The sequence below is a fragment of the Puma concolor genome, chromosome B1 (assembly GCF_028749965.1).
Source record: "Puma concolor isolate L17-30 chromosome B1, mPumCon1.1.hap2, whole genome shotgun sequence".
Taxonomy (NCBI): Eukaryota; Metazoa; Chordata; class Mammalia; order Carnivora; family Felidae; genus Puma; species Puma concolor.
This window is the reverse complement of record NC_141670.1, coordinates 24,877-43,200: the sequence shown is the minus strand read 5'-3', so window position 1 is coordinate 43,200 and position 18,324 is coordinate 24,877. Positions and strand designations below refer to the sequence as shown.

The window sequence follows — 18,324 nt, the reverse complement described above, 5'->3', positions numbered from 1 at the left end:
AGCAGAGCATAAGGAATACTTATTATATTAATATAATATGTAATATATAATAATATGATATTGTAACAGTGATGTAATGGGATAGGTGGTAGCTATGTGGTAGAGTCCCTCCCTAAGGAATGTGGTCTCTGAGGCCTTCTCAGAACAAAGGAAGGCAATGTGGCCCCATGAACTCCCACACATATATGCATAGCTCTGACATAACTCTGTAACTTGGAGTGGGTCCAATCAGACTATATGTGTCAGCACATATGGGAGACAAAGAAATAGAAATTGCATAAAAGGCTACACCACGCTGTACTTGGGGTTCAGTTTTTCAAGTATGAACCCACTGAGCCTGGGAAAGCACGACGACAAAAATTGCTTCCAGGACAAAGAAACCTCAGTTTCTTGTCTCTCTGTGCAAGAATCCTGTTATATTTCTTGGGGGTTTGCTTGTGGGACTCAGGGATCGTGCGTTTCCACCTCCTTTATCGCTGGGGTATGAACCTTGGAGCACCAGGAGAAGTGACCTTGCCTGGTGCCATCAGACCACTTGATTCTTAGGAGACCAGCCCCTCCCGACACACTGGGGCAAGGGCCCCAGATGCACAACAGAATATGGTGAGGCCCAGGAACCAGCTCAGGGAGCACCAGTGGTCAGACTGGTAAAAACCCAGGTTCGTTTTGGTAGACCTGCCCCTAAGAGGCAGAAGGGGAGCCTGATCACCTCCCAGAGATGCCTGAGTAGTTCCATAAGAAATAAGGAATGAAGCCGCAACTCTAAGGTGCTGGTCACTGGGCGGCTGGTTGGAGTCACTCTATGACTGTGTGAATGAGGTGGACAGTGGAAAGGTTCCTACCTGATGAGGTGGCTGAAGCGAGTGCTGAATCCCAATCTGTAGTTCTTTCGTGACCCGTATGGCTTAAGGCAGTGTCAGAATTCCTCGGGAGTCTTATCCGGGTCAGGACTTGATACTGGACCTGCCAATGCTAAGAGGTGCCTGAAATACCTTTTGGAGAATGGAGATGCCTGGTCTCCTGATGGAGGCATTCAGTCAGTACTATCTTAAAGTTTGATCTATATTGTAAAAGAGAGGGTAAATGGTCAAAATTTCCTTATGTAAGAGTTGTAAGTTAGGTGCCAACCTTCTGGCCCTTAAAGGGGCTGAGAAAAGCAAGTTCTTGCAGACTTGCCCTCTGAGGGCTCTTCTCAGGAAAAGCCACCTGTTAGACCCTCATGCCCTCCTTATACAGGATTGTCAGAGATGAAAAGTCTTCCCCTTGAAAGGAAGGCACATTCCTTTGTATCTATTGACTAAAATGTTTCACGGTGAATTTGGTCCCAAGAAGGTTCCATTTTCATTGCAATATTCTAAGCAAATAAAAGGACCTGAGCAAAGTTGCAGACAACCCTGAGCAATATATAGAAGTGTTCCAAAACCTAACCCAGGGTGCTGGGGAAAGAAAAAAGGCACAGGCCATCCCTAACAAAGGGGACTCTAACACTCTTTAACTGTTTTTCCTAATACATTCCGGTTACTGTAACTGTATGTGGGGGCCTCTCCCTTATTCATTTCCTGGGTCAATGACTATGGTGATTAGAGCCAACTGTCTCCAGTTAGTCTACCTCTGAATGGAGGCTTTCAGGAATATTCCCAAGCCGCTGCCAAAACTCCTTTTAATTGGTGGGAAGTTCTCTGTCTTCTCTAGCCCGACATGGACTGCCTAATTTCTCTTGTTGGTGGAAAAAAACCTGACGTCTGCTCATCTGTTCAAGTTGACAGACTTTAGGACCAGAAGATGTCTCTCTCTGTCCTCTAGGCTTTTATCTGCCTCAGGCTTTTAGGCAGAATCTTGCCTCTTCTGCCTTCTCCCCCACCTCCTGTTTCTGCACCATTTTGGGTGAGGCCTGCATAACTGGCTCCTATACCATCCTCAGTGCCTTAGGCACTATTGGCTTCTCCTCCCACCCTCTAATGTCAGGGAGTGAAGAGCATGACCTTGGGCCACCCACTTCAGATCTCCCCACCAGTGTCCCAGGTAAAAACTGACAATAGGGAACAAATTGAGTGTCTTTTAAGTGGATGTAAGAGAAACTTAATTAGGTATGTAAACAAATTTAAGTTTGTTGGCTTATTAAAAGTAGAGTTGTCAGCATTAAATAGAAAATTTTATTCTATCTAGGTTTACTAAAGGTCAAATAAGCTCATGTTATCTGTGTTGCAATTTGTTAGCAAAAAGGTAACTGAAAATGATGGTTAATTCTTTCTCAAAGTTTTCATGGGTAATTGTGAAGATGGCTTTCAAAGTCTTTGGTAACCTGAAATGTATGTTTTGCTAGGATGATAAATTGAAATTGAATTCATTGGACATCTAGGTCTTTTCCAAAAGAGATAAAGTGCTAAAGCTTTGATTGCTAAACATAGGTTTGTGTTTTTGGCTTCTTATTGCACAGAAACAAAGGATATTTGGGTCTTTCAGAAAACATGCTTTTGCTTAATTGATAAACTTGCCGTCTGCAGAATTCTGCTGTAACAGTTTACAATTGGTTACTACTTAGTTTTCACGGGAGACTAAGGTTTCTATGAGTTAAAATTCTGCTTAATGTAATTAGATGGATAAAAATAAGAAAGTTATGTATAAAAGTAGAGATATGTAAGAAAGATATAAGGAATGGGAATAGATTTTTCTTGAAGGTAAAAGAAAGTAATTTTGTCCCAAATGAGACTGCTTATTTGGAGAAAAGGGGCTTAGGTCACAATCCGAAAGCAAAAGAAAGTTGTAGAAGGTTTGTGAAGGGAAATATTTGGAAATAAATTTTATATGTGCTCAGGATGGACTAAGGTTCAAATAAATGGATTTTAAAAGTACAGTGGTATAAGATTAAAATTCTGCCCTAGTCTCTGTTACAAAAGCAAAGGTTTCTTGGATTGTTGGTATGCTTTTGATGAAAAGAAAAAGAAAAAAAGGTAAGGAAAGTTCCCCCCTCACACTTTTGTGCACACTTTTGTCTGCCCAAAAAGATGGAAAAAATGAGATTTTAACCAAAAGGTCAGGACAGCATGCCCTTTTGATTTGTTTTACTCAAGCCTTGGTTGAAATTTCCCCTTCTTTGATCCAAAGGCTGGGGAGATGGTGACAATATCCTCGCTGCCAGACTCCAGGTGCTCCACATTTGGGTTGTTTCTTTTTAGAACAGGAATGGATGCCTGTGCCACCTAAGGGATAGATCACTATTATATATAAAGGGCTTGTACTAAATACATAGGAGCCATTTTGCTACACTTAGCCCAGTGTCTGCCAATTTGTAACAACCTAGATACTCTAAATGGCTGGAACATATTTCTGTGGGCACTGCTGAAAAAGGCAAGGAAATAGACCTGTACTTTGGCCCTTTTAGCCATCTTGGCAGCCGATTTTATCCTTACAAAAAAATGGTTTTTGCAAGCCTTTCAAAATATATTTGTAAGGCCGATTACTGTTGGGCCAAAATAAAATTAGTGCATCCTTCTACAACCAGGGAAGTCTTGCTTGGTCGTAGTCTATACCCCCAAACTCCTGCAGGTGGAAAACGGAGGGATAGGAGAAATCAGGGAAGACAAGGTCCATTCTGGGAGGTAGGGTCAAGCCTGGATAAGAGTGACTGCTCCCAGCATCTCATGAGACTGACAAAGCCTCTGGTTGTCAGTCGAATAGCCAGACAAAATGCAGGGCCCAGAGATGAAGCTTCTTCTCCTGTCTAACTATCAGGGTCAGGACATGAGGCTTCTCCTGGCCAGCTATGGAAAATTAAGATAAGGGGTACCTCTTCCTGCTTTTCCTATAGATGGGCAATTCCCCAACCAAGGCCAATACTCCTGTGGGAGGCATTCTGAAAAGTTGGATGATTTTGACCCGTAAATTCTGAAAGAAAAATATAAAGACAATTCATTAATTATCATGGGGTTGCAGGCCCTATAGGGAACTTCCAGTTTCCTACTGGGGCCCAGGTAATTACATCCCAAGATCCTAATTGGGACTATGACCATCTCATTAAGAAATGGTATTGCCACCACTTCTAAGCTTGTGCTTTAGAGACATTAAGGAGGTCTAAGGTTAAGCCCATAAATTATGTTAAATTAGCCACAGTTTTACAAACACAAAATGGGAGCCCGATGGCCTTCCTAGAGAGATTGAGGAAGGCTCTCTTTAAATATATGGCTATCTCCCCGACACCCCTGAGGCTGAGATGATTTTAAACGACAAATTTGTCACTCAATTGCCCCCAGATATTCAGAGGAAGCTGAAAAAATTGAGTATTGGCCTGGAAGGGATGCTGGAGGTGGTCTTATGAGCTGCCAATTGGGGACATTACAACCAAGATAAAAACAAATCAAAACAAAACAACAGGAATGGAGCCTTAAGAGAAACCTGAGGCCTTAGTCATGGCCTTACACACTATGTCAGACAGAAGAAGGTGGGCACCAGAGGCAGGGCCTGAGGTGTGGCCTGAGCACAAGGTGGTTGCCTCCTGTCTGTAGACAGAGAAGGTGGGGGAAGGGACGAAGATAACTCAGAAGCCCCGTTTTGTCTTTTTAATCTATGCTTGCGTCATTTAGTTTGTAAATTGTATTTGGAGAGATGGAATTTTTGATTCTTGATAGCATTTGGAAGCTTCAAAATACCTATTGAAATAGACATATCATTTAGTTTTTTTCCATTTTAGAACCACAGTTGTTCAATTTAGCTTTGAGAAAATTAAGTTTGAGATGACCAAAAGTTCCCCATCATGGCCATTGAAGTTTTAAATTATTTCTGGTTAAGTCAGTCTATTAATTTATAAATGTGTATACAGAGAGGGACCACTGTTTTGTTTATTTATTTATTTATTTATTTATTTATTTATTTTTTAAAATTTATATATGAAATTTATTGTCAAATTGGTTTCCATACAACACCCAGTGCTCATCCCAAAAGGGACCACTGTTTTTTAAACATAAAACCATCCAGAGTCCCAGTAGGCAGGATGCCCTCAAAACATTTTGATGTCTGGGATCTCATTTCTTAGAAACTTTTCAGGGACAGCCTGTTTCCAGAAGGAATCAGACCCAGGCCAGCACAGTTCCAGAGAGAAGAGTGGAGTCCCAAACAGGTCATAGACTGAAAGCTAACACAGTTCCAACTAATAGAGTTCCAATGGGAACAGTCCAGTCACAAAGAGGAATAGGAAAAAAGGCCTTCACAATTCCGACTGGCACAGTTCCAACTGGAAAGGTTTGATTGTGAAACGTACTCAGGCTGAGGCTAGCCCAGTTCCATTAGGAGCAGTCTCATTCAAAACAGGAATTATACCAAAAGCTAGCACAGTGCCTTTAGACTGAAGGCCAAACGAGTACCCCTCCCCCCACGAGATAATTAAAAAAAAAACCAAACAGATCGTAAATAGATCCCAATTAAATCCTGGAGAACTGACACATGAGGTGTGGAGCTTGAAATCCAGGATAAAACTTGTACTTAAAACCCCAGGGTAGGCATGAAAGCAGCTCAAAAAGGTCCATGGGTACTGCATCCATTTGCTAGCCAGCTCTGGAGCAGTTGGGGTCTTCTCTGGAGCCCACTTCTGATCACCACTTCTGATTGTTAACCTTAAAAATAGAAACTGCCAGTTATTTTACCAGAAGAAGATGTTTTTATTGAGGAATGAGAGAATTGTTATCTGGGACATACAAGCTGTGCCAAAACCATAAGCAAGTACAGGAAACAAAGGAGGGGAATGCTTTTTTAAGGAGAAAAGGGGTAAGTAGGAAAGGCTGATGAAAAGTCCATTGGAGTAAAATGAGGGTTTGAAATGTGGTGGCTTCTCATTGTTTGAGCTGTTGCAGAGATGGTGGTGGTGAGGAAAGAGTTTCTTCGCTGTGGCTGGAGTAGTAGATTAGTATCCACATGCAAGGTCAAGTCTTTGTAAGGTCAAGGCCTTCTCTTCCTGTTGTGTCTACAATTAATTTGCCATGGTAGGGTGGGAGAGCTGCCCCTACCAAAACATCCTGTGTCCATTTTGTCATGTTTCCCATTACTAATTTTCACAAGTTCATACATGTTTTTAATGAAATGTGAAAAATTTTTTGAAGGTCTGGGTTTGAGCGAGTGAACGGCTAAGAAAGAATTCTTGAGATGTCTTTGGTGCAAAAATGTGATTTTTTTTTTATAACACAGGGACAGGAACCATGGGCAGAAAGATCTGCACTGGGATTTTTAAAGTTTTATTTTAAAGAGAGTGAACACAAGTTGTGGAAAGGGGAGAGAGAGAACCCCAAGGAGACTCCATGCTCTGCCTGGAGCCTGATTGAGCACTTCTAATCTGGAAGAGCAAACATTAGAGAACAAATAATGTTTCAAACAAAAGTCATAAAAATAATATATTTTTTTCAGTTCATTTAGTGTCATGTTACTAATCTTTTGTTCAGTTTGAATGTAGCTTTTTAGTTCTAGAAATTCTTGCCCATTTCACTTTTATGATTTTGAAGATATCAAAAAGCTGTATTTGTTTTTTTTAAAGTTCTTTTTATGAATCTTCTTGAAGATGAAACTTATTTTGCAAATGACAAATGACTGTAATGCACTTGACAAGAAAATTCAGATATTTTTGTGACACAGAACACTTCAATAATCAGAATATCAAGTGATGACCTTATTATCAAAGCATATTAAAACCTCCGGAATTTCATATATATATTTGAACACTTACAGAATTTACCCAAGCACTACAACCTAAGGTTTATCATTATTTGTTTGAGAGTTCTTTCCAAGTAATTTAACATACCAAATAAAAAAAGCCTAATTAGTCAAAAAGACTTCATTTACAATTCACATCTTGAGGAAGTTTGTTAAAACCCTCTGAGAGTTTTACATTTATTTATTTTTGAGAGAGAGACAGACAGAGCACAAGTGGGGGTGGGGCAGGGAGAGAAGGAGACAGAGAATCCAAAGCAGGCTCCAGGCTCTGAGCTGTCAGCACAAAGCCTGATGCGGGGCTCAAACTCACAAACCATGAGATCATGAACTAAGGTGAAGGTGGATGCTTAACTAACTGAGTCACTCAGGCACCCCAACACTTAGAACGTTTAAACTACATGTCTAAATAGGATTATGGATCATTATAATAAAACTTAATTATTTATTTAACCAAGGTGGCAATAAGATTTTAAAGGCAAATATATAGGGTTATATAGCTGTGAGTAAAACTTAGCTCCTTTAATATTTAGAAGTTTTAACATTTTGTAAGTAACCAAAGACCTGATAAAGACAAAACATAGAAACTTTGGTTATCTAGGGAGACAAAAGAGAAGAAAAAAACAATCTTGTTTACGTTTTTTCATCAAGAGCCAACCAACAATCCAAGAAACGTTTGTCTTTTTTAACAGAGAGAAAAGCAGAATTTCAATCTTATACCTGTGTACTTGTTAAAATCCATTTATTTCAACCTTGTTCCAACAGCATGTAAAATTCCTTTCCAAAGATTTCCCTTCATGAAACTTTTACAACCTTTTAAAAAAAAATCAGAGTTGCTTTCCTTATTTCCATAAACGTTAATTACATTTAGCAGAAGAATTTTAACTCTTAGAAACCTTAGTCTCCAGTGAAAACTAAGTAGTGACCAATTGTGAACTGTTACATCAGAATTTTTCTAGATCTGAATTTTAATACAGGGGTTTTTCCCTAGTACAATCTTTCAACGAAGCACGCAGCATATTTACCAACAAACCCAAGTATGCTCAGGTTCTGTGCAATAAGAAGCTGAAAGCACAAAACTACCTTCAGTAAACATTGTTCTCGTATTTTGTCTCACTTGGAAAATACTTAGATACCAATGAATTCAACCCAATTTATCATTTAACTTAGCAAAACTACAAAGTTTCAGGTTACCAAAGCTCTTGATAGCTATCTTAACAATTACTCATGAAAACTTTGAGACAGATGAAATTAACCATCATTTCAAGTCATCCCTTTGCTGACAAATGGCCACAGAGATAACAGGAGCTTATTTGACCTTTAGCAAATGTTGGTAGAGTAAAGTTTCACATTTCATGCTGACAAGTCCAAAGACATGTCTATCTAAATTAAACCATCAAACTTAAATTAGTTTAAATATTGAGTATGTTCCACCCGTGTCCACTTAAAAGTCAACCAATTTGTTCCCCATTGTCAATTTGTACCTGGGACATTGGTGGGGAATCTGAAGTGAGCATTTAAAGTCCAAGGGGGTGTTCTTTGCTCTCTGACAGTGAAGGGAACAGGAGGAGCCAATGGTGCCAGAGACACCCAGGATGGTATAGGAACCAGTTAGGCAGGCAGTACCCAAGGTGGTGCAGTAACAGGAGGAGGGGGACGGGAAGGCAGGGATGGGAGACCATCTTCCTGCTGTCAGGCAGGCTGGAGGCAAGTCAAACCCCAGAGGGTAGAGAAAGAGCTTTTCTGGTCCTAAAGCCTGTCAGCTCAGACAGATTACCAGATGCAGATGTTTTTTTCCCCACCAACAAGGGGAAATGAGCAGTCCATATCTGGCCAGAGAAGACAGGGAATTTCCCTGAAACAAAAGGAGTTTTGGCAGCTGCTTGAGAATATTCCTTAAACTCCCTGTCCCAAGGTAGACTCACCAGAGACAATTGGGTCAATTATCATAGCCATTAACCTGGGAAATGAATGAAGGAAACACTCCCACTTACACCTAGAGGAACCTGAGTCTGTAAGGAGGAACGAAGAATGTCAGCATCCCCTTTGTTAGGGATGGCCTGTGTTTCCTCCAGCAAGCTGGGTTTATTCAGAGGAGGCTTGTTGAGACAATCATCCAATATATCAGAAGAGAATTTATCAGCCTGGTTAGTGGCCAAACACATTCTGCAAGAGGCCCTTAGATTGGGCTCCTGATTTAGGACCACTCAGGCTTGGACATAGGGTACCTCAGTCCATGTGCCCTGTTTCCTGCAGAATAGACCTAACGGAAAGTTTATACTGAAGCTTAATGTCCCATTAACTGGCCATTTTTCCTCATGTCCTAAGGAATAATGAGGTCTTGCAGTGTTAGAGAAGACCAGTCCTTTTGTAAGCCTTGCGATCCTAATTGGTTCCAGTGGGTTGAAAGGTAGGCCAAAGGAGAGTCCTTGGGAACCAACGAAGCAGCTAGAGAAGGTCCATTACCAAAAATCCACACCATCCGAGCCCCCACTCCCACCCACCCTCCCAACTCCTGGGTGGAATCCCACACAGGATATGTCTTGGACACTAGGAACCTATGTATGACCTACCATAGTTTTCATTTGGGTTCACTCTTGGATTGTACATTCTGCTGGATTGGACAATTTTTGATGACATGTAGCCACCATTATACTATCATACCCACTAGTTTCACTGCCCTAAATGTCCTCTGTGCTGCACCTATTCATCCCTCCACTTCCCTCTGCCCTAAGTCTTGACAGTCACTGACCTTTTTACTATCTCCATCATCATTCCTTTTCTAGAATGTCATATAGTTGGAATCATAGCGTATGTAGCCTTTTCAGATTGGCTTCTTCCACCTAATAACATCTGTTTAGGTTTTCCTCCATGATTTTTCACAACCTGATACCTTATTTCTTTATAGCCCTGAATAATATTCCATTGTCCAGATGTACCATGGTTTTTTCTTTTTTTCTTAAATTTTTATGTTTATTTATTTTTCAGAGAGAGATAGAGACAGAGCATGAGAGGGAGAGGGTCAGAGAGAGAGGCAGACACAGAATCTGAAGCAGGCTCCAGTCTCTGAACTGTCAGCACAGAGCCTGCCACGGGGCTTGAACCCACAGAACACAAGATCATGACCTGAGCTGAAGTCAGACACCTCATCGACTGAGCCACCCAGGCGCCCCATGGATGTATCACAGTTTTCTTTATCATTTGCCTACTGACAGACACCGTGGTTACTTCCCACTGTTGGAAATTATTATTAAAACCGCTCTTATCATCCATGTTCAGGGTTTTGTGTAGGTAAAAGTTTTCAACTTTTTGGATAAGTAACTGAGGAGCACAATTACTGGATTGTACGGTAAGTGTTTTGTAGAAACCATCCAACTCTCACCAAAGTGGCTATACCACCATTTTGCATTCCGTCCAGGAATGTATGAGTTTCTGTGGCTCCACATCCACAACAGCATTGGTGTAATCAGTGCCCTAGATTCTGGCCATTCTAACAGGTGTAGTGGTATCTCACTGTTGTTTTAATTTGCGCCTACCTTGTGACATATGATGTAGGGCACGTTTTCATATGCTTATTTATTACATATTTATTATTTATTTATCTTCCTGTTGTGGCATCTGTTAAAGTCATAGCCCCATTTTTCTATCAGGTTGTTTGTTTTCTTACTGTTGAGTTTGAAGAGTACTTGGCATATTTTAGATAACAGTCCTGTACAGGTGTCTGCTTTACAAATATTTTCTACCAGTGTGTGGCTTCTCTTTTTGTTCTTTGATGAGAATGACTTATTATTTGGTTTTGCTCCTAATTTTGTATTTGAAACATTGGAATCCAAAACTTAATACTAGGGTTGAGAAAAGAAGGCAAAACTGTTTGAGAATTAGCCCTGAAAACATCTTGTGTATTTTAGCTTACTTTGTGTAATAACATTGAAGCTATAGTTGCAACTATGTGCTCATTCCTGACATAAAGACTTACTGAGTCAAGTGTTGATGTAGGAGAGTTTGGATGCAAATTTTCTGACAAAAATTATGTGTCAACTATACTTTAATGTTTTGAAATCCATTCCTAATTGTACAATACTATCATGAAAATTGTTCTTTTTAAAAATTTTCTTTGGAGAGACAGCACACATGAGCAGGGGGAAGGAGCAGAGAGGGAGAGAGAGAGAATTCTAAGCACGTTCCATGCTCAGTATGGAGCCCAATGCAGGTCTCCATCCCATGACCCTGGGATCATGACGTGAGCCAAAATGAAGTCAGATGCTCAACAAACTGAGCCACTCAAGCAACCCAAAAATGGTTCTTGTTTAATGAAAAATATTTGAAGGCTTCAGAAATGTTCTCAGGATATTGAATCTGCTCGTTTTCTTTTTTCTTAAAGGGCTTGTCACATCATTCCTCCTGTTCATTTTCTCTCCTTCAGATGTTTCTGATCTAACTCTCTGACATCCTCCTTTGTCATGTTATGAGTGATTTCAATACTTTCCAGCATCAGTCCTCTTAGCATCTTGAAATCTTATAGCTCATAGACCATTGGCAGCAGAGGCCAGCTTCAAGAATGTTGCAAGGAGGGTGAGGAATAGCCACTTCAATGAATTAGAGAGGAATACGCGAGAACATTACCCAAGGACAAAACTTTCTAGGGAAAGAATTTAGTGTGTTTTCAGTTGTACAAGGTTTAGTTGGATCCTGGGGGAAGCATGACTTTGTCATTGAATTTGTGTGGAGGTTACATGTGGGTTTAGGAAATGTGTGTGGTGCTCTGCTGATTCATGACAAAGCCATCACAGTGATTAGTGGTACATGCAGCAGGTTCCTTACGAAAATCATTGTGTTAGTGGCCAGTGCTGGTTCCCTCAGCATCATCCTAACCATGGATCCTAATGAGGATCTGGATGATCCCTTCCCCATGGTTCAGTCTGAAGCAACTGACTGTTCTAGGGCTAAGATGAAATTTTCTAATGCCCACACCACCAGGGCCATGATAGTTGCTACTTTCATCCCTTCTGAGATGGACAAGGCCTCTCAGAACTTTTGTACTCACTTCTGAGGAGGAAGCCTGTTTGAGGGATCAAGGGAGGATCTCATCAGCACTTCTTTGCTGCATAGCATGTGGGATCAACACCTGACCCTTCTAAGTCACTGCCTTCTTGTTCTCTACTACAAGGGGCTTTAAGAATGGTTAGTGGTCATTCTGGGGGTGGGAATACCAAGTGGGAGAGGGCCTGGGGAGCCAACTAGGTGGCTGGAGGTGTCCTAAGAATCTTGATGTGGTAGATGGTTACACAGATGAATGCACATTTACAAATTTCATTGATCTGTTTTACAGTATGTGTGCAAATTAAATTGTGTATTTTATAAACTCACATATTATTTTAAAATAATTTTGATAAGAACAAAGTGTACTTAAAAGCAAGTGCATCTAGCAGTGATGGTTGTAGAACCTTATGAATATACTAAAATCCACCATGATAAATTTCATGGTGTGCAAATATCTTTTTCTCTTGTTTTCTAAAAAAAATTAACTGAAGTATAAAATATCTACGTAAGAGTGCTCAATGAAGTATCCCACGGTATGTCAATATCTCAATTAAAATATCCAACCCAGAGTGATTCTGTGATCATTACAAGTTGTTCAGCTTCTCTGGAACCTCAGATTATTCATCCTACACTCAGCTTGTTGTCTTACTGTGACAGAGAATGGGGAATGGATGTTGGGTGACAGTTATCATCTTGGCTCTAAATGGTCTGGAAGGTCTAGACCAAGCCCACCTCTCAATGACCCCTGACATCCAACCCCCGACACTCAGTAGTGTGTGCATGACCCTTCTGAGTGTTCCTCCGGTGCAAGCTGCCCCCCTTCCAGGTACCCCACCTCACCTGGTAAAGTCCCATTTATCCTTCAGATGTCAGGGCAAGTAGGACTTTTTTAGGGAAGGTATCATTTTTCTCCTAAAATAGGTAATTTCCTTCTAAATGTATCTTCATGGCCTTATCCGGTCCTTCCCATAATAGCACTTATTTCAGTTTGTGGCTATATTCTTACCACATGGTTATTAGACTAAATTTTTTTCCTCTTCTGTATCTGATTCCCATGAAGCTGGGCCATGTGTTCTGGTTCACCACGATGTACTTTGCTTAGAAGAGAATAGGCTTATGATGAGGGAGTTGCCCAGCAAGGTGACCAGATAGAAGCAAAGCACCTCCCAAAACAGAGGACCCCGAAGGGGACCAAAACCTGAGAACCCCAGCAAAACAAACTCAGTTACTGCTGTGCCATTGCCACTACCCATATCCTCAAGTCCAGACTGGAAGAAGGAGCTGGGCAGGGGCTCATGCAGCACCAGAAGGCAGCTAGTCAAAGGCAAAGGCTCCTGCTGCAGCAGGAAAGGCATGAAATAGTCTACAGGAACATTGCAGTTACCAGGAATGAGATGGGTGAGCACCTGAGTTGCCAACAATTCCCTCCCAGAAAATCCCTCAGAACAGAAAGAAGACAAAACAGAGGAATAGAGGGAGAATGGCAGGCCTTCCTCAAGCCTGGGAACTGGAAAGACATCAGGGTGGTTGTTCTACTCACTGAGTCTGGGTTCGAGGAGCAAAGAGCTGGTACAGGTAAAAGAACTCCTTTTGAGAAAGTCATGGTGAAAATGGGCAGAAAGATGGGTGAGCAGACAGAATAAACAAAGCTAGCAGCAAACTGGAAGAAAAAGAGATCAACCATGAGGCAGAGGAAGAGCTGGAGTGAGAACAAGAGAAAGAAAGGAAAGCACAGAATCACAGGATAAAGAGAGAAGGCACAGGGTGCTTTTACCTACAGATGAGTCCCCAGAGCCCTCAGGATGCCCTCCTTGGCAGCACATCAACCGGTGCTCTGTCCCCCCAAGAGCCAGATTCCCAGAGGATAGGGAGGGAAAAGAGGCAACAGAAGCTAAGGAGGGGGAAGAGAGTTTTGTCTGGGGCCCAGGAAGAAGGAAACAGTTTTCTCCTGCCCCATCACCATGCCTAAGCACCTCTGAATTCCCTGCTGTCAAGCCTGGGGTCTGGATCCCACCCCAAGGACAGTGGAGAGACCACAGTGCAGACGTGGTAGAATGTATCTAGGGTCCCTCTGCAAGGCCTGAATGAATCTTGGCTCAGAAACCAAGTGTTCTATCTCCCTGGCCAATGCCTCTCTGCTAAACTGTTCAGCCTGTTGCCCTAAAGGCTGCCCTCTGCCCGTGGCCCATTCCAAGAATCAGTCCTGGGCTTCTCCTATCCAGCACCTGGAAAGCAGTGAAAGCACTTTTTAAAAATCCTTTTGTAAAACAGTGCTAATACTCAAAGAAAAGAAATTGCTGAAATAGCAACAGGTCTGACTTCTGGTAGAATTTCCCAAACCAGCCCAAGGATCCAGACCTCTCTCCAGCTGCTGAGGAAGGCTCTAGAAATAGGAAACACTCACCCAAATCTCAGCTGGGGCAAAATCGTCCCAACAGCTAGTGATGACAGAGATGGCCCAAGAGAGTGTCTGGAGCACTAATGGCCCAGTGAAGAAAGACCAGAGAGAAATTACAGATCCTTTGAATTATATGTTATCACTTAACCAGGAAAGAAGGCTTCTTCGTTTCCATTGGTTCACGTCCTGTTTAGTGTTCTGTGGTATCCTTCTAATTCAAGGAAGTCTCTTGTTTGTTTGTGTTAGAGTCTTTCCTAGGGTGCAAAAAGTTTATTAAGAATTTCAAATAATTCACGTAAACAGTCCACCTTCAAGGAGGGGAAGGATAACTCCCCACTCCTTAAGTGTGGGCTACATATAGTGACTTTCTGGAAAGAAGGTGACAAAAGAGTAACTTTACAGTGGAGCAACCTCGCAAACACCACCTCAGCCAAGTGATAATCAGCTGTGTCAAATCATGTTGATAGTATGTACCTTTGATCTCGTGTGATGACAATGGCATGTCACTCCTGTGGCCTTTCTCCTGAAACCCATAACTCCAGGCTAATCATAAGAAACATGTCAGACAATTCCAATAGAGACACATGCTACAAAATATCTGATCAATACTCCTCAAAACTGTCAAGGAAGGTCATCCAAAACAAGGAACATCTGAGAAACTACAGAGCATAACAACTAAATGAAATGTAGTATCCCTGAAGGGAGAAAAAAAAGAATATTGGGCCAAAACTAAGGAAATCTGAACAAAGCATGAATCTTAGTTAATAATAACATATCAGTATTGGTTCACTAATTGTGAGAAATGTATCATACTAATTTAAGACGTTACTAATAAAGGAAACTGGACACGGAGTAAAAAAAAAAAGAAGAGAATAGGCTTTCTGTTAGTATTCATGGAATGAATGAATGAATGAACGAATGATTCAGAAACTAGGATACAGACAAGGATGTAGGGGAACCTTTGCATGTTCCTTCAGTTGTTCCTTAGCACACGGGAAAACTAGGTCTTGGATCTCAAGTTCAGAGTATCTCCACATTATTTTAGAAAATCCTTCAAAGTATAAGAAATGTTGACTTTGTTCATACCTCTGTGTGTTACCTGCCTACACGTTGGAGCGAGCCATATTTTTTTTAAAGTTTATTGGTTTATTTTGAGAGTGCGGGGAGAGGGAGGGGCACAGAGAGAGGAAGAGAGAGAATCCCTAGCAGGCTCCACACTAAGCATAGAGCCTTATGTGGGGCTTGATCCTATGAACGTTAAGATCATGGCCTGAGCCGAAATCAAGGGTCGGACGTTTAATGGACTGAGCCACACAGGTGCCCCTAGAATGAGGCATTTTCATTAACCTGAAAACTCATAAGCTGAAATAGTAATACAATAGGACATGTAGGAGGCAGTCTTCAACTTCAGATCAGAAAATCTTATTGACTTTGTTACAGTCCATGTGCCAAAAAACATGCAGCCTGAACATTAGAATGAAACAGGTGATAATTCAACTCTGAGGCCCCAACACTAGCTGGTGACATGGGACAAATTACTTCACCATTTGAGTCTGTGTTACCTTAGAGAAACTGGGGAAGTAACTGTGTACTTTCTAATCCTTTATGAAGTATAAGAGTCATGATGTGTGGAAATGAATCTGCACCACGCTTGCATACTGTAACAGCTTAATCTGTGGTAACCTTCTTATCATTGTGAGAATGTAAGTTACTGAGAGTCTGTTTGTTCTCTACGGTGTCCCCAAGACCATAAATCATGTCTGACACATAGCAGGTACTTAACATTTGTTGAATGAATATTTGGCAGTCTTGGAGAGAAAGCAGAAGGAGGAATGGGGCATATTTGTAAAATAAAGTGATTTTTCTAGGAAAAAGTTTACATTATCCTACAGCACCCCATTTCCATGTATATTTAGACAATAGAGTCTTCTTTTTCCCAAAACATGCTCATATAATGAGGAATAGGATGCAGAACTTTCCTGAAGGTTTTAGATGAAGCCCCAGAACTCAGGGATGACTAAACATGTGTCCTCTTCCCTGACCAGAGGCAGTGAGGTAAAAAACTTTGGGGAGCATGTGACTATCATATTTCTTTTTTTTTTAATCCTTATTTATTTTTGAGAGGGCAGAGAGAGTCCGAGTGTGAGAGGAGAAGAGGCAGAAAGAGAGGGAGACACAGAATTTAAAGCAGGCTCCGGGCTCTGAGCTGTCAACACAGAACTCAATGCAGGGCTCAAACTCACAACCTGCTAGATCATGACCAGATCTGAAGTCGGATGCTTCACCCACTCAGCTACCCAGGTGCCCCGTGACTGTCATATTTATTACATGGAGTGCCCATTCTTCATATTTGGGGCCCAAGACAGAGGCAGGTCACAGGTATCTGGGCTCCCTGAGACAGTTATCCTACATACCAAAGTAAGATGTGACACTCCAAAATATTACACTTTATGGCCTGGGTCACCCAGCCTTGCCAGTTGCTCAGAAGCTGAGAAGGAGTCATTGATCCTTCAGGTGCTGAATTGGGCCAGTGAGGTGGAGAATGCCCTGATGGAATATCTGGCAGTAGCTGAATCAGCTGTGGTGAGCAGCTGCACCCAATTCAAAGGGAGGTAGGGACGAGGACACAGAGAGCATCATGTCTGTGTGTGGCACCCGGAAGGCAAGTGCAGGAAAAAGATTTTCCAGGCCGTATCTCCCCAGCCTCCCACCTAAGGTGGAGGGAGGGCAAAGTGCATGTGCATGTGCATTTACGCTGTGTGGCCATCAGAAGGTATTGTGGCCCTAACTGTGTGTGACAGAAAATGATGCTTGTGAATGCTGCTTCTGCTGCTGCTGCTGCCAATCTCCTACTGAATGAGACGTTACTATGTACAAGCTCATTTTCCCTTCACAACAGCCTAATTCATTAAGGATTCTGATACCCTTTTTTAATAGCAAAGAAGCATAAAGAGATTAAACAACTTGTCCAATCACAAAGCCCTTAGGTGGTGGAGGTGGAATGGGAATCTGAGAGGTCTGGCTTCCGAGCATGCATTCATTGATTCAACATGTGTGTGCTGAGTACTCACTATGTACAAGGCCCTGTGTCCTGTAGGTTTATGGTTGTAGGGTTATGGCTAGAGTTGGTATGAAGTTTAAGTTGAAGGGTATGTTTAGGGTCACAGTTACTGTTAGGGGTAGGACTCAGTAGGTTCCAGGCGGTGAACCCCTAGCAGTGCAGTTGTCTCCACTGAGGACTGAGTGGAGACTGCATGGGAGCCTTCAGTTCAGACTTAGTCTTTTCATGCCAGGACCAGAATCCCTGAAGAGTGTGCGACTCTTCAGTTGGGCCTCAGAAACCTCTGTGCAGCTCCATCCTGGCAGTTCAAATGACATGATGATGTTCCAATTCCATCCTGAACAATACAGCAGGGATTGGGCGCTATGTGCATGGTGTTCTCAGAGTTAGGAACCAGATCCCCATTGGGAGAGAGCTATAGCTAGGGTGAGGGATGGTTCCAGGGACATAAGCAGGGCCGAAGTCACACCAGTCCCGTTATCTACATGGAGGGCTGAATGAGGGCTCATGCACGGGTGTGTAGGGTTGGGGTTAGTGTTGGTGAGGTTGAGATTGATGTGTTTGGTTCTGGTGACTATTAGGTTTGGGATGACATCCCAGGCGGCTCCAGGCGATAAACCATCAGCAGTGCAGTGAGCTTCCTGGAGGGCTTAGTGGAGGGCACATTGGAGTTTGTCCATCATGGTTAGTCTTTGTGTGCAGGGGAAGCCTCCCTTGTGGGCCACTCTTTGGTTGAGCCTCAGCAACTGCTTCTGCAGCAACATCTGGGCTTTGGATATTACATGGTGATATTCTTTGTTCCATGCCAAGAAATCCTGCTCCTCTTCTGGACCCATTGTGTGTGGTATCCTCAGGCTTAAGAATTGGTTTACCATCAGGAGAGAGCCTTAGTTTGAGTTAGGGTTTGGTTCAGGGCCGTAAGCAGGGCTGAAACAACACTACACCTGTTATCTACATTGGGTGCTGAATAAGGGACCATGCGCGGGTGAGGGTCACATATAGGGTTAGCGTTAGAGTTGGAGTGAAGTTTATGCTAAGGAGTACAGTGAGGGTCACAGTTAGGATTAGGATCCAGGAGGCCCTAGGTGCTGAAACCCAAGTAGTGCAGTGGTCCTCATAGAGGGCTGGCTGGACG

At 42.2% G+C, this 18,324-nt stretch overlaps 1 long non-coding RNA gene across 1 annotated transcript in view; it reads left to right on the top strand.

Moving 5' to 3' along the window:
* The window catches only part of LOC147581393 (uncharacterized), a 51,337-nt gene extending 39,038 nt beyond the window's left edge, over positions 1 to 12,299 (top strand). The window contains exon 5 of the long non-coding RNA XR_015249865.1: positions 9,679 to 12,299. This is a non-coding gene — a long non-coding RNA (uncharacterized LOC147581393). The remainder of the gene's footprint in view (positions 1 to 9,678) is intronic.
* The last annotated feature ends 6,025 nt before the right edge of the window (positions 12,300 to 18,324 follow it).